The sequence below is a fragment of the Perissodus microlepis genome, chromosome 19 (assembly GCF_051167445.1).
Source record: "Perissodus microlepis isolate ML-2025 ecotype Zambia chromosome 19, ASM5116744v1, whole genome shotgun sequence".
Classification (NCBI taxonomy): Eukaryota; Metazoa; Chordata; class Actinopteri; order Cichliformes; family Cichlidae; genus Perissodus; species Perissodus microlepis.
The window spans coordinates 6,021,572-6,039,313 of record NC_140479.1 but is presented as its reverse complement, the minus strand read 5'-3'; the positions used below and the strand labels follow the sequence as shown (position 1 = coordinate 6,039,313).

At 38.7% G+C, this 17,742-nt stretch overlaps 1 protein-coding gene across 4 annotated transcripts in view; it reads left to right on the top strand.

The window, feature by feature from the left end:
- The first annotated feature begins 2,214 nt into the window (after positions 1-2,214).
- esr2b (estrogen receptor 2b) overlaps positions 2,215-17,742 on the top strand; it is a 42,519-nt gene continuing 26,991 nt past the window's right edge. Inside the window, exons 1-2 of one of the 4 annotated variants that reach the window (XM_084914315.1) lie at positions 2,215-2,441; positions 7,837-7,884. The gene's annotated coding sequence lies outside the window, so the exon portion shown is untranslated. The other 3 variants (XM_084914314.1, XM_084914313.1, XM_084914316.1) reach the window with 3 other exon arrangements.

Sequence of the window (17,742 nt, the reverse complement as noted above, 5' to 3'; positions counted from 1 at the left end):
CAAGTGGTAAAAAAGAGGTAACTCACCAAAGTGAAGCCAGAGTCCAGGGAGTGACCTTATGGTCACTAACGCAACAGTCTAACATGTCTCATAAAGAAAGATCACAATGTCAAAACATTCAAAACAAGCCATGGCCAACGTGGGAGTCAACGCTTGTACTAATACGTGATAAATACACCGATCCAGCATAACATTATGTGTACTGGTTTGGTCCAGTCAAACAGACGAGCTATTGTAGCTGAAACTGTGGAAAAAGTTGATGCTGATCCTGAGAGAAAGGTGTCAGAACACAAAGTGTATCACAGTTTGTTGTGTATGTTATTGCATAGCCTCAAACTAGTCAGGGTGCCCATGCTGACCCTGTTCACCATCAAAAGCACAAACACTGAGCGCATGAGTATCAGAACTGGACCGTGGTGCAATGGAAGGAGGTGGCCTGACGTGATAAATCATGCTTTCTTTTACATTACATGGATAAAAGCAAGCCGGAGGAGGCAGTGTGATGCTTTGGGGAATGTTCTATGTCGACTAATTTCACATAATAAAGCTACAAGACAGAAACAGTTTTAATCTTCTGTTTCCCTTTGTTTAAAATGTACCTTGCCTCACAGCTCATATGGCCTCTAGTCTGACTTAAGGCCATTTAAAATTGATGTTCAAATGTTTTTATTTATCTATTTATTTTGCATAGTATGTTCTGAGATTAACAGTCAACCATTAAGAACGACTGGTACTTTGCAGGCTGCATGCAAAAGCAGAAAGTAATTATAGCATGAATACCGACATACATTAGAGCAGCCTCAGAACTGACCAGAGTTCAAACGATACACAAATCTGTTGAAAGGCTGTTAGAGTTGATCAAAGTTATGCAGACTTGTGTAAAACATTTAGCACAATGAAAACAAAAAGAAAAAATACGACGATAATAACATGATAATGCAAAGGGAATTCCAAGAAATTGGATGGGATGCTTTATAAGATCTGCACATGGTACAAGGACACTCTCCTGATTTTATTTTGTGAAATAATCTGAATAAACGTGTACAGAAGAAGATACAGGACATACCCTCACAACAACACCTACAGCCAATTTAGAGCAGCCGGCAGGGGGAACCTAGGTGAATCCAGCATCAGCTCAAGGGGAGCATCCAAACTCCATACAGAGTCACAGCTGAGCAGGAGTTTCAAACTCGGAACATTCTTTCTGTGAGGTGATAGTACAATGTAACGCTGTAGCACCATGCCGCCAAAATAAACAACAGAGGTGGGTATTTTGCACAAAACAGTAATACAGAGGCTTCATGGGTTGTGTGTGAGTTAGCTTCAACCATTAAACATCCCCAAAAAATGTGGAGCGACTTGTAAGTTTTTTACTAAACGTGAATGAAAATGAGCGATCACAGAGGGTTCAATCTTAAGAGACTCTTAAGAAACAAATATCAGAAGCTTCTTAGTGGGACTACAGTCACATGTAGGTCTGTGTAGCTTCTCCGTCATCCAGGTCATGGTAGACCTAGGAGCTTTAAAAAGAAGGTGACTGGACTTCTCTAAGTTTGTTGAAGAAGTTTCACCTCTCATGCAAGAGGCTTCTTCAGTTCTAAAGAATTAATTACATGTAAGTTTTCATGTGATTTTATGAATATATTGTAAGTGCTAAAACGTTAACTTGAATAGAATCTGCTTAAATGAAATTTACTTGATTGTATAAATCAAGTTTATACTTAATGATTCATGATTTTAATAAAAAAAAGCCTTTGATGTTATAAATTTCAGTTGCATTTTACTGAAACTCGTTGCTTTGTGCGTGCGTGTCTAGGTTGCTCTGTGGAGATTTATTCCTGTCATGCTCTTTACCTTCTTTTTATAATATCTGGCAGTTCAACATGAGCATCACTGGCGCACAGCTGGTGTTCTGTGGGCCTTGGTGGACTCATGCTTTTGCTGTGCTCCTTTTTTGCAATCATGAACTCAGAACAGGTGAAGATTGCGCGGAAATCACAGAGATAAAGTCTGGACTCCATCACAGCACCGAGGTGGTCTCTTTTATTACACGACAAACAGCTCCTGAGGAGTAACGTGTGCGGACACACACGCACTCGGGGGCTTAATTCTCCGTGTTGGAACACAACTCAGTTTCCGAGCCTCCTCCTTTTGCGCGCTAAGCTCCGAGAAGGCGTGTCCAGTGACGTCTCCGAATGGGACAAACCTTAAACGTGGGATTTTGTGGGCTGGAGAGGGATTGAGTGGAAATATTATTGACACACCATCAAGGAAAAAGTTCGTGGAGGAATAACGCGGAGGAATAAGAGCCGAGGTGCACGTGCCGCGTAGTTTATAGTTTCACTTTTACGCTTTCGTTTATTGAGTGTTTGCGGCGACTTTGACGTTTAACCCAAAGAAGTAAAGCGGCAGAAACAGCAGCTGATATGTTCCCGTGACAGGTTCGTGAAATGGAGAAAAGTAAGATATGATTTCTTTTCCACTGAGATGAGCAGAGAGTGACCGCAGCGCGGCAGGGAGGAGTGAAACTGACCGGATCGTTCCCAGTGTAACAGGTGCAGCTCTGCTCGGTTCAACAGTCAATTCTGATTGTGCTCTAACCGACCAACTTTACCGGTCTCAGAGAGTTCATGGTTTGACTGACATGGGTAAAACTGCTGTGACAGACTTTCTGCCAATAAAGGCAAAAGGTTCAATTAAGCTTAAATTTACTGTGTAGGAGATGTGTAAGCATAAAATATCTCATTTTATTGCTCTCAACCATAAAATATGCTTTTGCAATTATGAGGCGTGCAGTGTGACCAGAGTTGAAGAGAGACATGTGTAACATTTACTGTCACATTACAGTAAATGTAGTTTGCTCAGTTGTTAGGGAATTTTAAGAGGTAAGACTGACATTTTTCTGAAAAGGTTTGGTCTTTGGTTGCGGACTGTATTGGCTCACAGCACAGAGGTTGGTATAGATTACATAAAATAAAAAAAGTTGAATTAGGAGAAAAATCATACCACTTAACCTTTTGGGTTGCCATTAGTTTAATGTGGCTCTGATAGGAAGAAGCCAGGCTTTTTCAGTTGAGACTTCTGTCATCACCAGCAAAAATGAAGTTTTTTTTTTGTTTTAATTTTCTAAAACTTTCCCAGACACATCAAATAATAAAAAGAGTGGAGCTGTAAAGGCTCCTGCTGATGTTTTGTGCCCAATTTCAGTATCTTATTCAATGAAATGTTTTAATTGCGAGTCCTTGTATTTGTCAGAATTTGTATTCAACCTGTAAAGGACAAAAAATTCAACAAAAGCCCCCAAAACAAAATAGGCAAAAATTAGTTAATATTTTTCATTAGATTTTGTCATTCTAGTTCCATCTTTTAAAAACTCCATTCTAAAGAGGATTCTGATTTAATTTGTCCTTCTTCACAGTTGTACTGCATTCAGTTTAAATCTTAAATCTTCCTCTGTGCAGCTAAAATGTATATATTAAAAAAAAAAAACAGTGGTTGTGAATCAACCCAGTCACATCAGTTAATCAAACATCTCCTACATAAAATAAAGACAATGTTCTTAGACTCATCCTGCAGATGCCTGATACGTGTGTGTGTGTGTGTGTGTGTCTGTGTGTGTGTGTCTGTGTGTTCTGAACCTTAAATGTGGCTTTGCTGTATTTTCAAGTTTCCCTTTTCTTAATCCTGTCCTCTCAGGAGCGTGCATTAAAGACGTTCCTCCACGTCTTATTACAGCATTGCTGTGGTTTTTATGTGAGGATTTGCACTCTAATCTTTAGACGGCCCTGGCGATTAGTTTATCACATCAACAAAACTGACTATCTGCTTGTGTTCTTCAGGCTGCACAGTGGATGTAAGCCTGGCAGCCTCCTCTCCGCAGCCTTGAGACTGCTCACAGTGTAATTATAATCTGACTGTTACTGTAAATACCAGATTCCTTTTCCACTCGCGAATAACTTAGCTGTGTGGGAGATGAAAATATGCACGTGTGTGTGTGTGTGTGTGTGTGTGTGTGGAGGGGAGGATGGAGGGAAGTCCTGCCGTTACTAGAAATAAGATTTCAGGCTTGGTGTACATCCCCTTCCGATCTCCGGTTTTCATTCCCATTGAAAAGAATTCCACAGTTTGGCAACGAAAACTCTTCAAGGTCACTCTGCTCCCCCCAACCCCTACCTCCTCCCAGTGCAGCCCACAGGTCGTCCGTCACCCGATATACACGAGAACACTATGTGACTAAAACATGGCACTAGTGAGCCATAAGAGGTGTGCTGCAGTCTTCTCCCTGCAGGCAGGTGTAGCACCAGTAAGAGGACTGTGTGCCGTGCTTTGTAGCGCGGCACGGAGAGAAGAAGATCGGAGTGGGATCAAACTGCACATGTTCAGAATGCTCGATAATGATTCATTTCAGAAGGAAACTAGTTTCATTTGGCTTCTGATGTCTGTTAATCTGAAACTGGGCGTCAAACTCGTGTATTGAAAGTTGCAGACTGACAGGTTTTTTGCTTTTGTAACGTCGAATCCTTGATGGTTATCCCGCCCTTCTCTCATGGGGTACACATGTTAACAGCCGCTTTAAAGTGCAAGGATCTTTGACAGGTTTCATCAGTCTGACTAAATGTAAAATCATCAGCATTTTATTTATGATGATCAACAACAACAAAAAACAGTTGTGCCAAATCACAGTGTTATTCTTAATCCTTTCAGACAGCCAAATTTTCTTCAGTGTGTATTTCTGCATGAAACAGATTTTGGGCAAGAAGAATCCAATGCAAGGAAGAGCACTGTTTTAGATGTATAAAATAACAGTAAAGCAAAATACTGTATTGTCACGTTACAACTTTTGTAAAGGTATACATCACATGCATTTGGGTCATAGTCGTTCACTAATTTAAAGAAGACTGCACTGCAGATTTAAATGAGGTACCCCTGAGCAAGGTACCGTCCCCACACACTGCTCCCCGGGCGCCCAATGGCTGCCCACTGCTTCATTGAGTGAATGGGTTAAATGCAGAGAGGAATTTCCCCACGGGGATCAATAAAGTATAAAGTATACTTTAAATAGTGCACACTCCAAAACGTATATCTTTCACGAGGCAGCGGCTTTATTCAGCATCTTTAAGGCTCACTCAGTGTGCTGGACTATTACCCGCCCTCTGCTTGTGTTTTCTTCCTCTCCCTTTTCTTTGCTCTCTCTCCTTCCTCCTTCACTCATCCTCTCCCTCTCTCAGGTGTGGCAAGTGAGAGCGCTTAGTGATAGCTTTGTCCTTTATTTAAAGGAGGACTGGTGTTCTAGAATCTGGCGTCTTTATTAGGATTTACTTGTAATTTAGCTTTTCTTATTGTGTTGCTCTTGGGAGGGAAACAAGTCTTGTTGGCAATTTGAACCTTGGGCGTGGCATCCTCTTTATGGATGTACTTGGTATGAGTCGTAATGAACAGTGTTACTGCTGATGGTTTGATCATCAGCCGATCTGCTGGTGATTGCTTGTTGGCTTGTGGAGGCGCTATCACATGTTATTTTTTATATATCAAAGAATGAAAGAATTTATTCATTAGCTGGGGTTTTAACTGACATTAAGGTTATTTTTTTCTTGTTTTCTCTTTTTTCGCCATCTATTTTGGCACATTTTAGCTTTGATGAATGTTTGATGACATGCTTTGAGATATATTTCAGACTAAAGAACAGTACTGGTGGATATAAACCTGCGTGTGTGTGTGGGTGCAGATTGTTTTAAATGTATTTATTATTTAATATATTTTATAGGTGGAAACTTACAGGAATTGTTGATTTGCCATTTAGAATTTTTGTAGCTCGCCCAGGATTTCAAATGCATCCAGCTAAACTACATCTTGAAAAGGTGGATGATTTGATGATTTTATATTACAGATTATCTTAATTTGGCTCATAATCTGCTTTTCAGAAAAATTCTTATGAAACAATTAAACAGATTAAACAAAAGCATGAGGAGATTTGGATCACACTCAGCAAATGTTACCTGATGCACCACGGAGGTGTAACTTGTTGTGTAAAGAGAACACAGCATAGCAGCCAGGAATAGCACAGTTCTCCCATCATATGAGCCATGCGAGTTGTCACTTCCAGTTAGAACTTGAATAGAAATCAAAGCAAAAGCAGGTTGCACAGATTTGTGAGTTGGCGCTTTTAGCATTTAGTTGAAGTGACCAGCATTGTATCCAGGCAACCATATGAAAAACCACTCATGTGGTTACCTGACTTCAACTAAATCTGTGGGGAAAATTGTGAATCATAGTGTGATTCCATCCCCAAAAAGAGAAAGCCGACTGCTTCGAAACGAAGCACAGTGCCACTGTGTCAGTAAACCTCCTTATCATTGGCACATTTATAACTGGTGCACAGAGTTTAGCTGAGGTTTCCAGGTTGAACAGCATTGTTTAACGGAAACAACAGACTTTAAGTAGCTTTGCTCCTTTTTGGTGGAAATATATGTGTTACCGTTATTAGAAGCAACTTGGCACCTTAAAATGGCACTGAACACAATGAATGGGTTTTGTTAGATGTCGGTACCTCAGGTAAAAAGTTTGACCTAATTCTGCAACAATCAAAGTAATGGTAAAGAATCCATATTTTGAAAAGGTTAACTTGTTAGTTGTTAGTTTACTAGTTGTTAATTTTTAGCTGCTTCCCATTTACATTTAACAAAAGAAGTATAATAAGTTTAAGAGGTTTTTTTCATTTTATCAATTATTTAGATCATTCCTTTATGCCCTGTGAAGGTAAAATATATTTTAAAAATACTGGTATACAAAGGATTCAACAAACATCACAATACATCTAAATAATTTCATTACTATAGAAGAAGAGTGTTATGGAAGCCTTATAAACTTTGGGTAAAGTGTGGTATAAAAACAAAAATTAAACAAAGATATTAAACACAGAGTGCTGACTGTGAAAGAAAGAAAGACTGGCTGCAACAAAACAAGTAACACGTTTGAATAAATTATTGTTGTTATATTATTATTGTTAAAGTTTATCATCTTGGGCGTATTTGCCTGCAGCCAGCATCTAAAGTTCAAAACTTCTCTCCTTCACTTTGCAGTTCAGGCTATAAACAGCTGCTGACGCCTGAAACGGTCTCGTTCGGCTCTGCTCTGGATTTAATTCAGTTTGCTCGGATTGGTTCTTGTCACTCTGGACTCTCTGTCTGACTCTTTAATACATATATTTGTATCTGAGTGTTGATGTTTTTTGACAACCTGACTTGGAGTAGGTGTATCTGATGACTTATGGTCATGCACTGGTGCGTGCGTTTATGACTTATTGTGCTGTTACTGGTGCTGCTGGGTGCTGCATTATTTTCACAGTTCACATTTGTAATGATTTCCGTTGAATTCGTGTGGTAAATGTAATCAGAAAAGTTATTGGTAATGTTATCTCAGATATTTTAATCACATGGATACATCCATGTGCAGTTTTGCTTAATTAAAAAGAGAACTTCACAGTGTTTGCTTACTCTAAAATTATCTTACATTTCCAGCCAATTATCAGCGTCCTCAGCTACTTTGACTATCCATTACGTTGGAGATCAGTGACCCTGATGTTCAGAAATATCTTTTAGTTTATACAGTTAAACAGCTGCCATTTATATTCTTTTGTGTTGCCTCTAAAGACTATACAGTGGACACAATGTTAAAGTGAAAGGGGCCCTACTGCGCTCATTTCTGATTTTCTATATTTTTATTATTTGATTCTACTAGTTTTGCATGATTCACAACTGCAAATAATCCTCATGTAATTAAAGTGAGCACTGATGTAGCCCTCTCAATGCTATTTCATTCCTTTCCCTTTTATGCCAGCTTTCTCCTGATTGGCTGCCCCTTGCAAGTAAAAGATGTGGCCAGCAGGTGAGTGGCGCTTCTTTGATGTGTTAGTTTTTAAGTTATTTCTGCTCCACAAATCAGGTTATTGCTCCTGGATAAACCAGTTATCCAGTTTAGGAATCAGTTACTTTTCCATATAGAGTCAGGTGTGTATTTACTTCAGTTTTCTTTGTGTTGTATTACAATTTGTGTAACAAAAACGCAAATACTTTTACACAAAACTGTAGACCAGACTTAAATAAAGTTGGTTGCCAATATTTATAGTAATTTTCTATTATCAGAGGATGAATGAATGAGTATCAGAGGCACATAACTGTCCTCTACTATGTAAATATATATATATTTTTTCAAAGAGGCTAGTTAGCATATACTTACTTCAGAAGATGATCCACCAGGATGTCCATAGCCCTATTTTGTCTGTGTACTAACCTGCTTGTTTGCTTAGCAGATAAACTTGTACATGTTAACAGGATAACTTGTCCACCATTAGCAGATAAACTTGTTTAAATCATGTAACCATAATCATATGTTAACACAAACTGAATGCTATAGATAGTTTGTTGATTTTCTCTTTGCTTTTTAATCAAGAGGCCATGAGCTAACCACTTTATTTAAAAAAAAACCAAGTCAGTGTCATTTAGGGTAATGCATGAATGCACCGGTCTCTTAGATGTTTTCTGGTAGCTTTTGAATTCAGCTTACAATTACCGATACCCTGTGTGCACATGTGACATGATCCATGCATATCAGGGGTTTCGTTCACACGTACTACATTTTTAAAGTGAAAAAGATTATATTTGTTAGGTTGATATTAAACATTTTTGCATTAAATGATCACTGTTTGCTCAGGTTAGGAAATGCACATTTGTAAATTATTTTACATGTTCAAATTAGCCAAATTATGCAGATTGCCCACTCTGCTCTCACTAGATCTTATTCATCTACTTAGTTACTTTCTTAACCAAATTTTGCCTCTAGTGACCTTTATTTCTCAATTTTGTGAGGACCCGTCAGAAACTAAAGTTGTAAAATGATACCGCAGTGAATACCTTTGATAGGTTACCAGACTCAGTTCTTGCTCATGGAAAATAACTTCTGTCTGTCATCTGTCATCTGTAAATCAGTTTAAAATGTATGTCAAAGTGTAGAGTGCTGTGCAAAAGTCTTGACCCACATGTAATTTCTCTATTTTTTGCTCCCAAGGAACCAGACTTGAGATTTAAAACAAAAAAAGTGGTTTTGAGCTGTAGTTGTCCAGGCTTTCTGAAGCTCTTTCAAGTTTTTCTTTGGGCATTGGCTGCTTTTCCACTCATTTACAGGCCAATCCTTGTAACTGACTATTTTTAGAGGAATAATCATGAAAGGCACCTGTCTCAAGGGATGAACCAGCGTTGTGTGTACACATAACAGATGGCTTAGCAAGGAGCCAATTCAAAACTGTATCTTTTGCAGTCTTTTGCTACCAGCCAGCAATAAAACCGTATAATTTATTCTCATTTCTATTTTTAGATAGATAACAGAGTTTGACTGGCATCAAATGGAATCTTTCCACAAACAAGGTGATTTTGAGCTCAACTGGGAGAACCTAGTCAACTATTACTTATGTACTCCACAAATCTGGCTTTTATGGAAGAATGGCAGCTTGAATACATCATCCCCACTGTGAAGCATGGTGGTGGTAGCGTCATGATGCAGTGGTGCCTTTTTTTCAACAGGAACAGGGTAGCTGGTCAGAGTTGATGGGAAGATGGATGGTGCTAAATACAGGTCAATCCTCTAAGTCATGCTAGAGGCTGCAAAAGACTTGAGACTGTGATGGCTGTATACTCACATGTCCCTGTTAAAATGCAAAAGAATCTGTGGCAAGCCTTTTAAATTGGTGTTCATAAACGCCCTTCATCCAATCTGACTGAACTGAAGCTATTGTTCATAGAAGAATGGGCAAAAATTGAAGTCTGAATGTGCAAAGCTGGTAGAGACATGCCCATGGTAACTGCAGTGACAGGTGGTTTGGTATGGTTTTGACTCAGGAGGACTGAATACAAACGCACTTCACACTTTTCAGACTTTCATTTATAACGAATTTTGGGCACCATGTATGACATCACTTCCACTTTACAATTACAGTATGCACTACTTTGTGTTGGTCTGTTGTATAAATTTACAATAACATTTAAGTTTGTAGTTGTAACAGGACAAAATGTGGAAAAGTTTAAGGGTTATGAATACTTTTTCAAGGCACTGTATCTACTGCAGACGAATAGTGTCTGAAGTTCATGTCCTTAAGAAAAAAAGGATTCTCTTTAATTCAACTCAATTCAATTTTATTTATATAGCAGTCACAACTGTTGCCACAAGGTTCACTTCACTTCACTTCAATTCAATTTTCAATTTATTTTTTTTATACAGCACAAAATTACAACAGTCACCTCAACCTCTTGCAAAACCAGGCTCGTGGAGGAGCAGCCACGACTGGTTGGGGAGGAGGAAACAGGACAATAGACACACTGCGGAAGAGAGACAGAGATTAATAATAACTAATGATTAAATGCAGACGGGAGTATAAACACACAGAGAGTGAAAAGAGGAGCATGATGAAGAATGGTTCATTGCGTCATGGGAAACCCAGCAGCCTAGGCTTATTGCAGTGGAATTAGGGGCAGAGCGACAGGACAAAAGGCAAACTATGGAAGAAAGCCTGAGTTCAATAATTGCTTATGGTATACATTAGTGGTGCAATGGCTCAAAAATCTCGTGGTTCGGATCACGGTTTTAAGTCACGGATTGGATCAATTTTCGGATCAGCAAAAAAAAGAAAAAAAGACAACATTTTAACATTTACTTATTAACTTATTTAAGTATTTTTGCCTTTTAAAAAACTCAACTATAATTGCTTATGGTATACTCAACTCAAGACTCATTCCACGCAATTATATAAAAACAAACTAAAATATAGGGCAATACAGGGCTTTGTATCTACCACTCCGCTGTGATATAATGAGCGGTCATGGTCACGTAGCTTTCCGTTTCCCTGGAGGTCCACCCGTTTGTAGTTGGGCAACAGAAGATGCCTGGGACAGTTCAGCCATAACTTTAAACTTTTCCTGCTCATACATGCTTGGAACGATCTTGCGGGATATCATAGCGTGGCTCAAGCACGTTCATCATAGTTTAAACCCCTTGTTTTGCACAACGGAATACGGCCTCCCGTCTGCAGCTAAACACCCCAGTAGCTTTTGTAATAGCTTTAGCCCGGTCGGACTGGGCAGCAAAGGGCTGCTTAAATACTGCAAACTCCTCTGCTCCTCCACTTGGACCGCTAGCGCTGGCCATAACTATCGCTTGACAGACTGACCACGCACACCATACACATACTTTTTTTCCTTCTTTTTCGAATCTTCAGATCACGTACGTGCCGAACCGTGGAGTGGGATCGGTTCGGATTACGGATCAACCGTGATCCGTTGCACCACTAGTATACATCAGGTCCTTCAGTTGATCCTTCTACTGTTCTACAAAGTCTCATCAAAACTTGTCTCAATGGAAGGCCATTCTTAAGGAAGGGAACTGGACTAACAAACGTTTGCAACAGAACTTTGAAGTTTTTGCTCAGATTGTCTCTCCGTGGAGGTCAAGAGAGGTCACTGAGTGTAGTCATCTATAAAACATGATGTAGGCTGTGTCATGGTTTGGTGCTGGATTTTAGTTGTGTTGGAGATCCTGATGGAATTTACGGACTGATGGAAATATGAACCTGCGAATGCAACAAAGTACAGTCAAAAGCACAGATTCGACATACAATACCATTTGGAAAGTATCTCATTGTCAACTACTTCATTTTTTTGCTTGACAATGATTTCAAACACTCCCAATTCAATATAAGTAAACCAGGATAGAAAAACACACAACTGAACACTCTCAGCCAGGGACTAGGCCTCCTCAGAGCTCAGACCTCAATGTTATCAAAGCAGTTTATGATCATCTTGAAAGAAAACAGACAGAAATAAAAATCCAAAGAAGAGCTTTGGAATGTTCTTAAAGAAGCCTGGAGAACTATTCCTGAAGACTTCTTAAAGAAATGTCAAGAAAGCTCCTCCAAGGTTCAGGCTGTGTTGAAGAATAAAGGTGATCATACCACATGTTAACTTTCAAGCTTGTTAGAATTGCACAAAGTCTGTTTTTGCTGTATATGCTGTATTTCCATGTATGTCACATTTCAATAAATTTCCTATTTCCCATTTTGACTAAAAAATGTGCAAGCCTTGAGGGCTGGCTGAAGGCACAATACTGTACGTTATCTTAAAATCTATATACTCTTTCCCAGTACTGCATTTTGATACTGTTCTCTGTTAGGCAAAAAACTCCATGGTGGTAACCTATTAGGCAAGTCAGAGGTCAAGATCACCTCTAGATGGTCAGGAACCAGCAGCTTCACCAGCTTCTCTTCTTCTTGTGATCAGGACAATTTTTTGCTCACCTCTCAGTTTTCTGAGGGATAATAACTTAGTTGTGTAGCAATTCTCCCTTGAGCCCAAATGATGGTTGATGTTCTCGGCTTATATTTAGAGAGAACAGTTGTCACTGGAAGCAACAACAAAATATAAATATTAGAGGATCAGTTATTTATTTTGACTGTCTGATTCATAGACAAAAACGATGGATGTAGCTTCCTGGTTGGAAAAATTAGGCCACTGCAGGAATACTTCAACCTGCGTCTTAAGGCCACCAGATGTTGGCAACCACCTAATGACCAAGTCATTTCCTGATGAGTCTGTTTATGGTCTGACTGAAGGTACAGTCAGAAATAAGTCACATAATTGGTCAGTGAATATAGCTAGCAGTTCCAGGAAGTGGTAAACTCACTGACAAAGTTATCGTGAATAATTATTTGATATAAGAATTTTTATCATTGATTTATAACAGTAGGAAAAACCATAAAGGTGCAATTAGCTATAAAGACTTAACACCACTTTTTGCACCACTTTTAATTTTTTTCCTGCTCTTGGGCTTCACATTTATTTGAGGCTAATAATTAATGAAAATAACAACAACAAAAGAATTACAGAGAGTTCAGCAACAGCTCCTATCATCCTCAACTTTCTTTACCCCTGCTTGTTTCTGTTTTTGGCAAATAGGCAAATAAACCTTGCTGGGACAGCAGGTGTGAAATCCTCTCTCGTCGTTGTGTCTAAGTAGAAAAATGTAGCCTATAGGTCTAGTCATGTACTACTGACTTGTGACACAGTAAGCATAGATGGGCCAGTTGTCCCAGCTTTGTAGCTTAGTACTCGCAGTACTAATCCGTTCATCAATTTCCCATTTCCCTCCACTTATCCCATTCCGGGTCGTGGTGAGGCTGGAGTCTATCCCAGGGTACACCCTGGACAGGTCCTCAGTTTGTCACAGGTTTAACTGCAGGCACTTTAGAATCACGAGTTAAGCTATGAAGCACGTCTCTGAAATGATCACATACTCACGTATCAAATTTTAGCACTTGGTGTTAACTGATTTAACACCATCCCTGAGGTATTTTTTGCTACTTTTACACTTAAATTTGATGCTTAAAAGGTTCAGAAGAAAAATGAAATGCCTTTCACAGGACGTGGCATATTTCTCTGGAGAACTGTGCTACAGTAAATGGGCCAAACCCATCTGGCAGGTAGATGGAGTGGCAGCAGTGACAGGTGACAGCTAAAATGACTCCACATCCCGACACTGTAATCAGTCTGTCCGTTCTGCCGTAGCCTCTCTGTTTCGACTTCTCTGCAAACCAGAAGCAGAAGCTTCCTCCTGCTCCTCCTGCACGCATGTAATCTGTCAACCTCTTTAATTCGGCGGGCCTCTCGTCCTCCAGCAGCTCCTTGTCGGCTTTGTGAGATTGAGAGAATGGAGGGATAGAGGCTGCCTAATAGTTTTGCCGGGAGACTTTGTGTTCCGGTATGTGTTACTGGCTGGGAGCCTTTTTCTGACAGGGGGAGCTTCTTTATACAAGAGGAATAAACAAGTTTTTAATATACTGCCTAAAGGACATAGTTTAATCCATTTGTGGTTAGGTCTCATGATTTTTTTGTTTAAAGTATAACAGCAATGCACCCCTACTTTTCACAGATTGTCAGAAGTGTTTGGGGTTTTTGATTCTGCAACAAAGATGTTTTTGTTGGTGGGGATAAACCGACTTTGGCTGCATTTGGAGGCTGGTAGATGAGTTTGGGTTACATGCTGCACCTTTTCAAAAATGAAGTCCAGTATTGAGCTTTAGAATGAACTGTGCCAAATGCAACATTTAGCTGGGTATTTATTTATAAAAGTTTATTTTAACTCGGGGATTTTTTCTCTTTAAAGTTTAGACGGTATGTAAGTGATTTACTGGCTGGTTATGCAGTGATAATAAGCTTGAAGCAGCGACACACTCCCGAACTTTTAAGTCCACCGGACGATGCATGGTGTCACTGTCCTCTGCCTCTTTCATTTTGCATTAAGGAAACTTTGGTTTTGTCAAAGGTTGTTTCTAACCAAGCGGCCGTATGTGCATGTATTAAATAAAAGATGCCCATTTAGGTGAATATAGACTTCTACATCATGCTTTTTATTTTCTGTTTTTACTACCCATAACAACTGATATTATGAGTAACCACTTAACTAAAAAAGATCTTTTTTAGTCTGTGTTTTTCCCTTAAAGTTTGGTCCTACAGGGTCTAGATGTTAAAAAAATGCCTTCATTACTTGACTGATAAAAAATTATGGTACTTAATGTTTTCTCTTTTTTTCTGTTTTAGTAGTAAGAGTGAAAAGTAGAAAAAGACCAGCATCTTCCTAAAAGACTAAAACGTTTTAACAATTTTAGATTTTTGTGAAAATTTGAGCAAAATAAAGGCAAAGCCGTCCTGATTGTTTAATAGTCCGGTTCTTGATTATATGTATATGAAAGGAAGCAGTGGAATTAAACACTGGGTCCTTTGACCCCCTGTTGCCTGACTGGTGGTTTACCATGGAAAGCTGCCATGAGCACCAGTGTGTCCAAAGCTCAAACTTGAGCACAACATTCTGACAGAAGATCTTTATACATAGTAAAAGCCTGAGTGTTGAGCCACACAGCTCTAGGAATTAAGTGAGTTGTTTATACTCTTTTTTATGTCTTTTAAATTAAGTGTGAAGTCATTTAGTTAGAACATTTGGCTTTTTTTTTTTTGAGAAATACTGAAGAGTTGCAATCAATTAGAGCACAGCAGTGTGTTTAAATTTGGCAAGTCTGAGAAAATATTCAGATGTGAAATGTCAGGCAGAGTGTTGGCAGTTAGCTTTACTATAATTGTGAATCTTCTGTTTGGTCTCTGTAGCAGTTTAATTTTCTATTCCATTCCTGCTGCTTGTTCCATAAACTTTGATCTGGTCGTGCTTAGCTCTTGCAAGTCGTATTTCATGGATGCAATAACGCTTTAATTATGCATATGAGTAAACTGCACTACAAATCTAACAAAAGAATTCTCAAAATTCCTTGCAAGTAGCACCAAACGCTCTTTAAGTACTGCACGTGCTATCAAGCTGCTTGGTGTTGGTGAAAATATGTGCGGATATTTGTGCTAAAACGCGAAATCACTTTATAACAGCAAACATGTCCTACAATGCTGAGTTTGTCCTCCAAAGCAGTTAAGTCATTGGAGGAGTTGCAGTTGACAGAAGGCAGATGACCCAGCTGCAGTCCCAACGACAACACTCAAGTCATTTTTGGGTCACTAGTGGGCGGAAGAACTCAGTAGCGAGCCCACAAAAGCACGTAGGACTAATACGTTTTAGCACCGTGTTAGCAAAAAGTTGCCAGATGTACATGTCATGTACATTCCACTCCTGACAACCAGTGTTGGTCAATTTACTTGAAAAAAGTATTAGTTACTAATTACTGATTACTTTTCCAAGAAAGTAAGTACTTTAGTGATTACTTATTTTCAAAAGTAATTAGTTACTTAGTTATTTTTTAAAAACATGGTACACAACCTGAATACATAAAGCAACAGACCTTTCAGCCCAATTCTATTTTTTATGCATAATCCATCATATAAAACTGAATCAATTTAAAACTTGTTTTATTAGTTTTAATCTTTAAACTTGATGCACATTGCATCAAGCAAAAATTTAATTATATGCAACAGTCTTTGACTTGAAGAAATTTGTTTAACATTTAAACCTATTTTCTGCATATTCCAGCATATAAAATGAAATAATTTTTGTGTTTACACTCACTCTTTCAAATAGATGCAATGAAAACACAGCAAAGGATAAATAAAATCAAAGATTCAGCGGCACTAGGTCCTGTTTAGCAGGAGTGGGGCCGGTGGAGGTTTGCCCAGTGCCGCAGCAGTCGTGTCAGTTGGGGGATCCGTGGGTTTCTCTGTGAATTTCACTGTCATGAGACACTCACAAAATCACGGTTTAGTAATGCAGTAACGCAGCGTGCTTACGGGAAAGTAACAGTAATCTAATTACTTTTTTTGCAATAGTAATCCCTTACTTTACTCCATTACTTGAAAAAAGTAATCGGATTACAGTAACACGTTACTGCCCATCTCTGCTAGCAACATATCCCTACATAATTTCCTTAAGGATTATTAAATTCCTGATTGTGATTCTGATGTCAGAGAACACACATTATCGTCTGTTCTATCCCATATGGAAAAGAAATAGCAAAAACTTATAAAAGACTTGCATAAGATGTGGCTTACTTCATATAGTGAATCATATAAGGCTGATATGATTTACTCATGAAAGTGGCCACTTTCTCATTAGTTTCATATATTGTTTTAGTAAGTATCCAAAACATACAAGTTTCATTTATATAATTTTTCAAGGGATCTTATATCTGTTTTTACTCTTGTATGCTTTTCATACAAGTTTCACACAAGACAGAAACAAACTTTATAAGATTTATATATATCTTTTCCATATGGGATAGCTTCATATCTCTGCTCCTTGGCAGTACAGCTAAGAGAGATTTCCTGATTTAAACCGCTAGTAAAAATTTATGAAATGTATTTGAACCAAAATACCAAACTTAAAACAGCAGCTTCAGTTCCTGTGTAAGCTGTCTTCGGATCTGATGTCAGCGATGAGCAGATATTTGCTTCTTCTCGTCAGATCAGGTGATTATCATGTTCAGCATCATACACATTACTTACAGTGCCCTGCATGCACTTCTAAAATTGGATGTTAAAAGCTAAATGATAAATAATACTAACATATTATGGAAAATACATAATTACTGTCTCTGTTTATCTTAACCATCTACCTGCAGCAAGGCAGATGTCTGTATGTATGGACATCTGACCTGACTTAAGAGCTATAGGTTTCAACTCATGGTGTCCACTTGGGTTCAGGGAAACCCACTAGTTAAAATCAAAGGCTGTATTTCTTGGATGTATTTATTTTTTGTGAATGGAAGTGAATGTGATGGCCTCGAAGGACCCAGGCTGGGAATTAGGTGACAGGTGACGTTCGTGTACAGGGTGCATTGTTTTTGCTCAAGACCACTTTGACCTGACCTGCGTTATACACACATTGACTGTTCATTGACTGACTAGTACACAGTAACAGCGTTGAACTGCCGACGTTTTTGTTGTGTTTTATAATTTATCCTTTTGTCCAAGATACATTTGCATGTTATTATGACTTTTGGTCTCAGCTGACACTGTGAAGCGAGTGAAATGTAGCTTTATGTTTACTATCCAGGCCATGGATTGTGGCCACAAAGTGGAAAATAGAGCAGTGTTTAAAACAAATTAAAAACAGAAACATAAGAGAACACAGAGATCTGAAACACAAAGCATTATTCATTGTATTATATTTAGCTTTTTCTTAAATTTTGCCATATTTTGCTTTTTCTCTATCTCC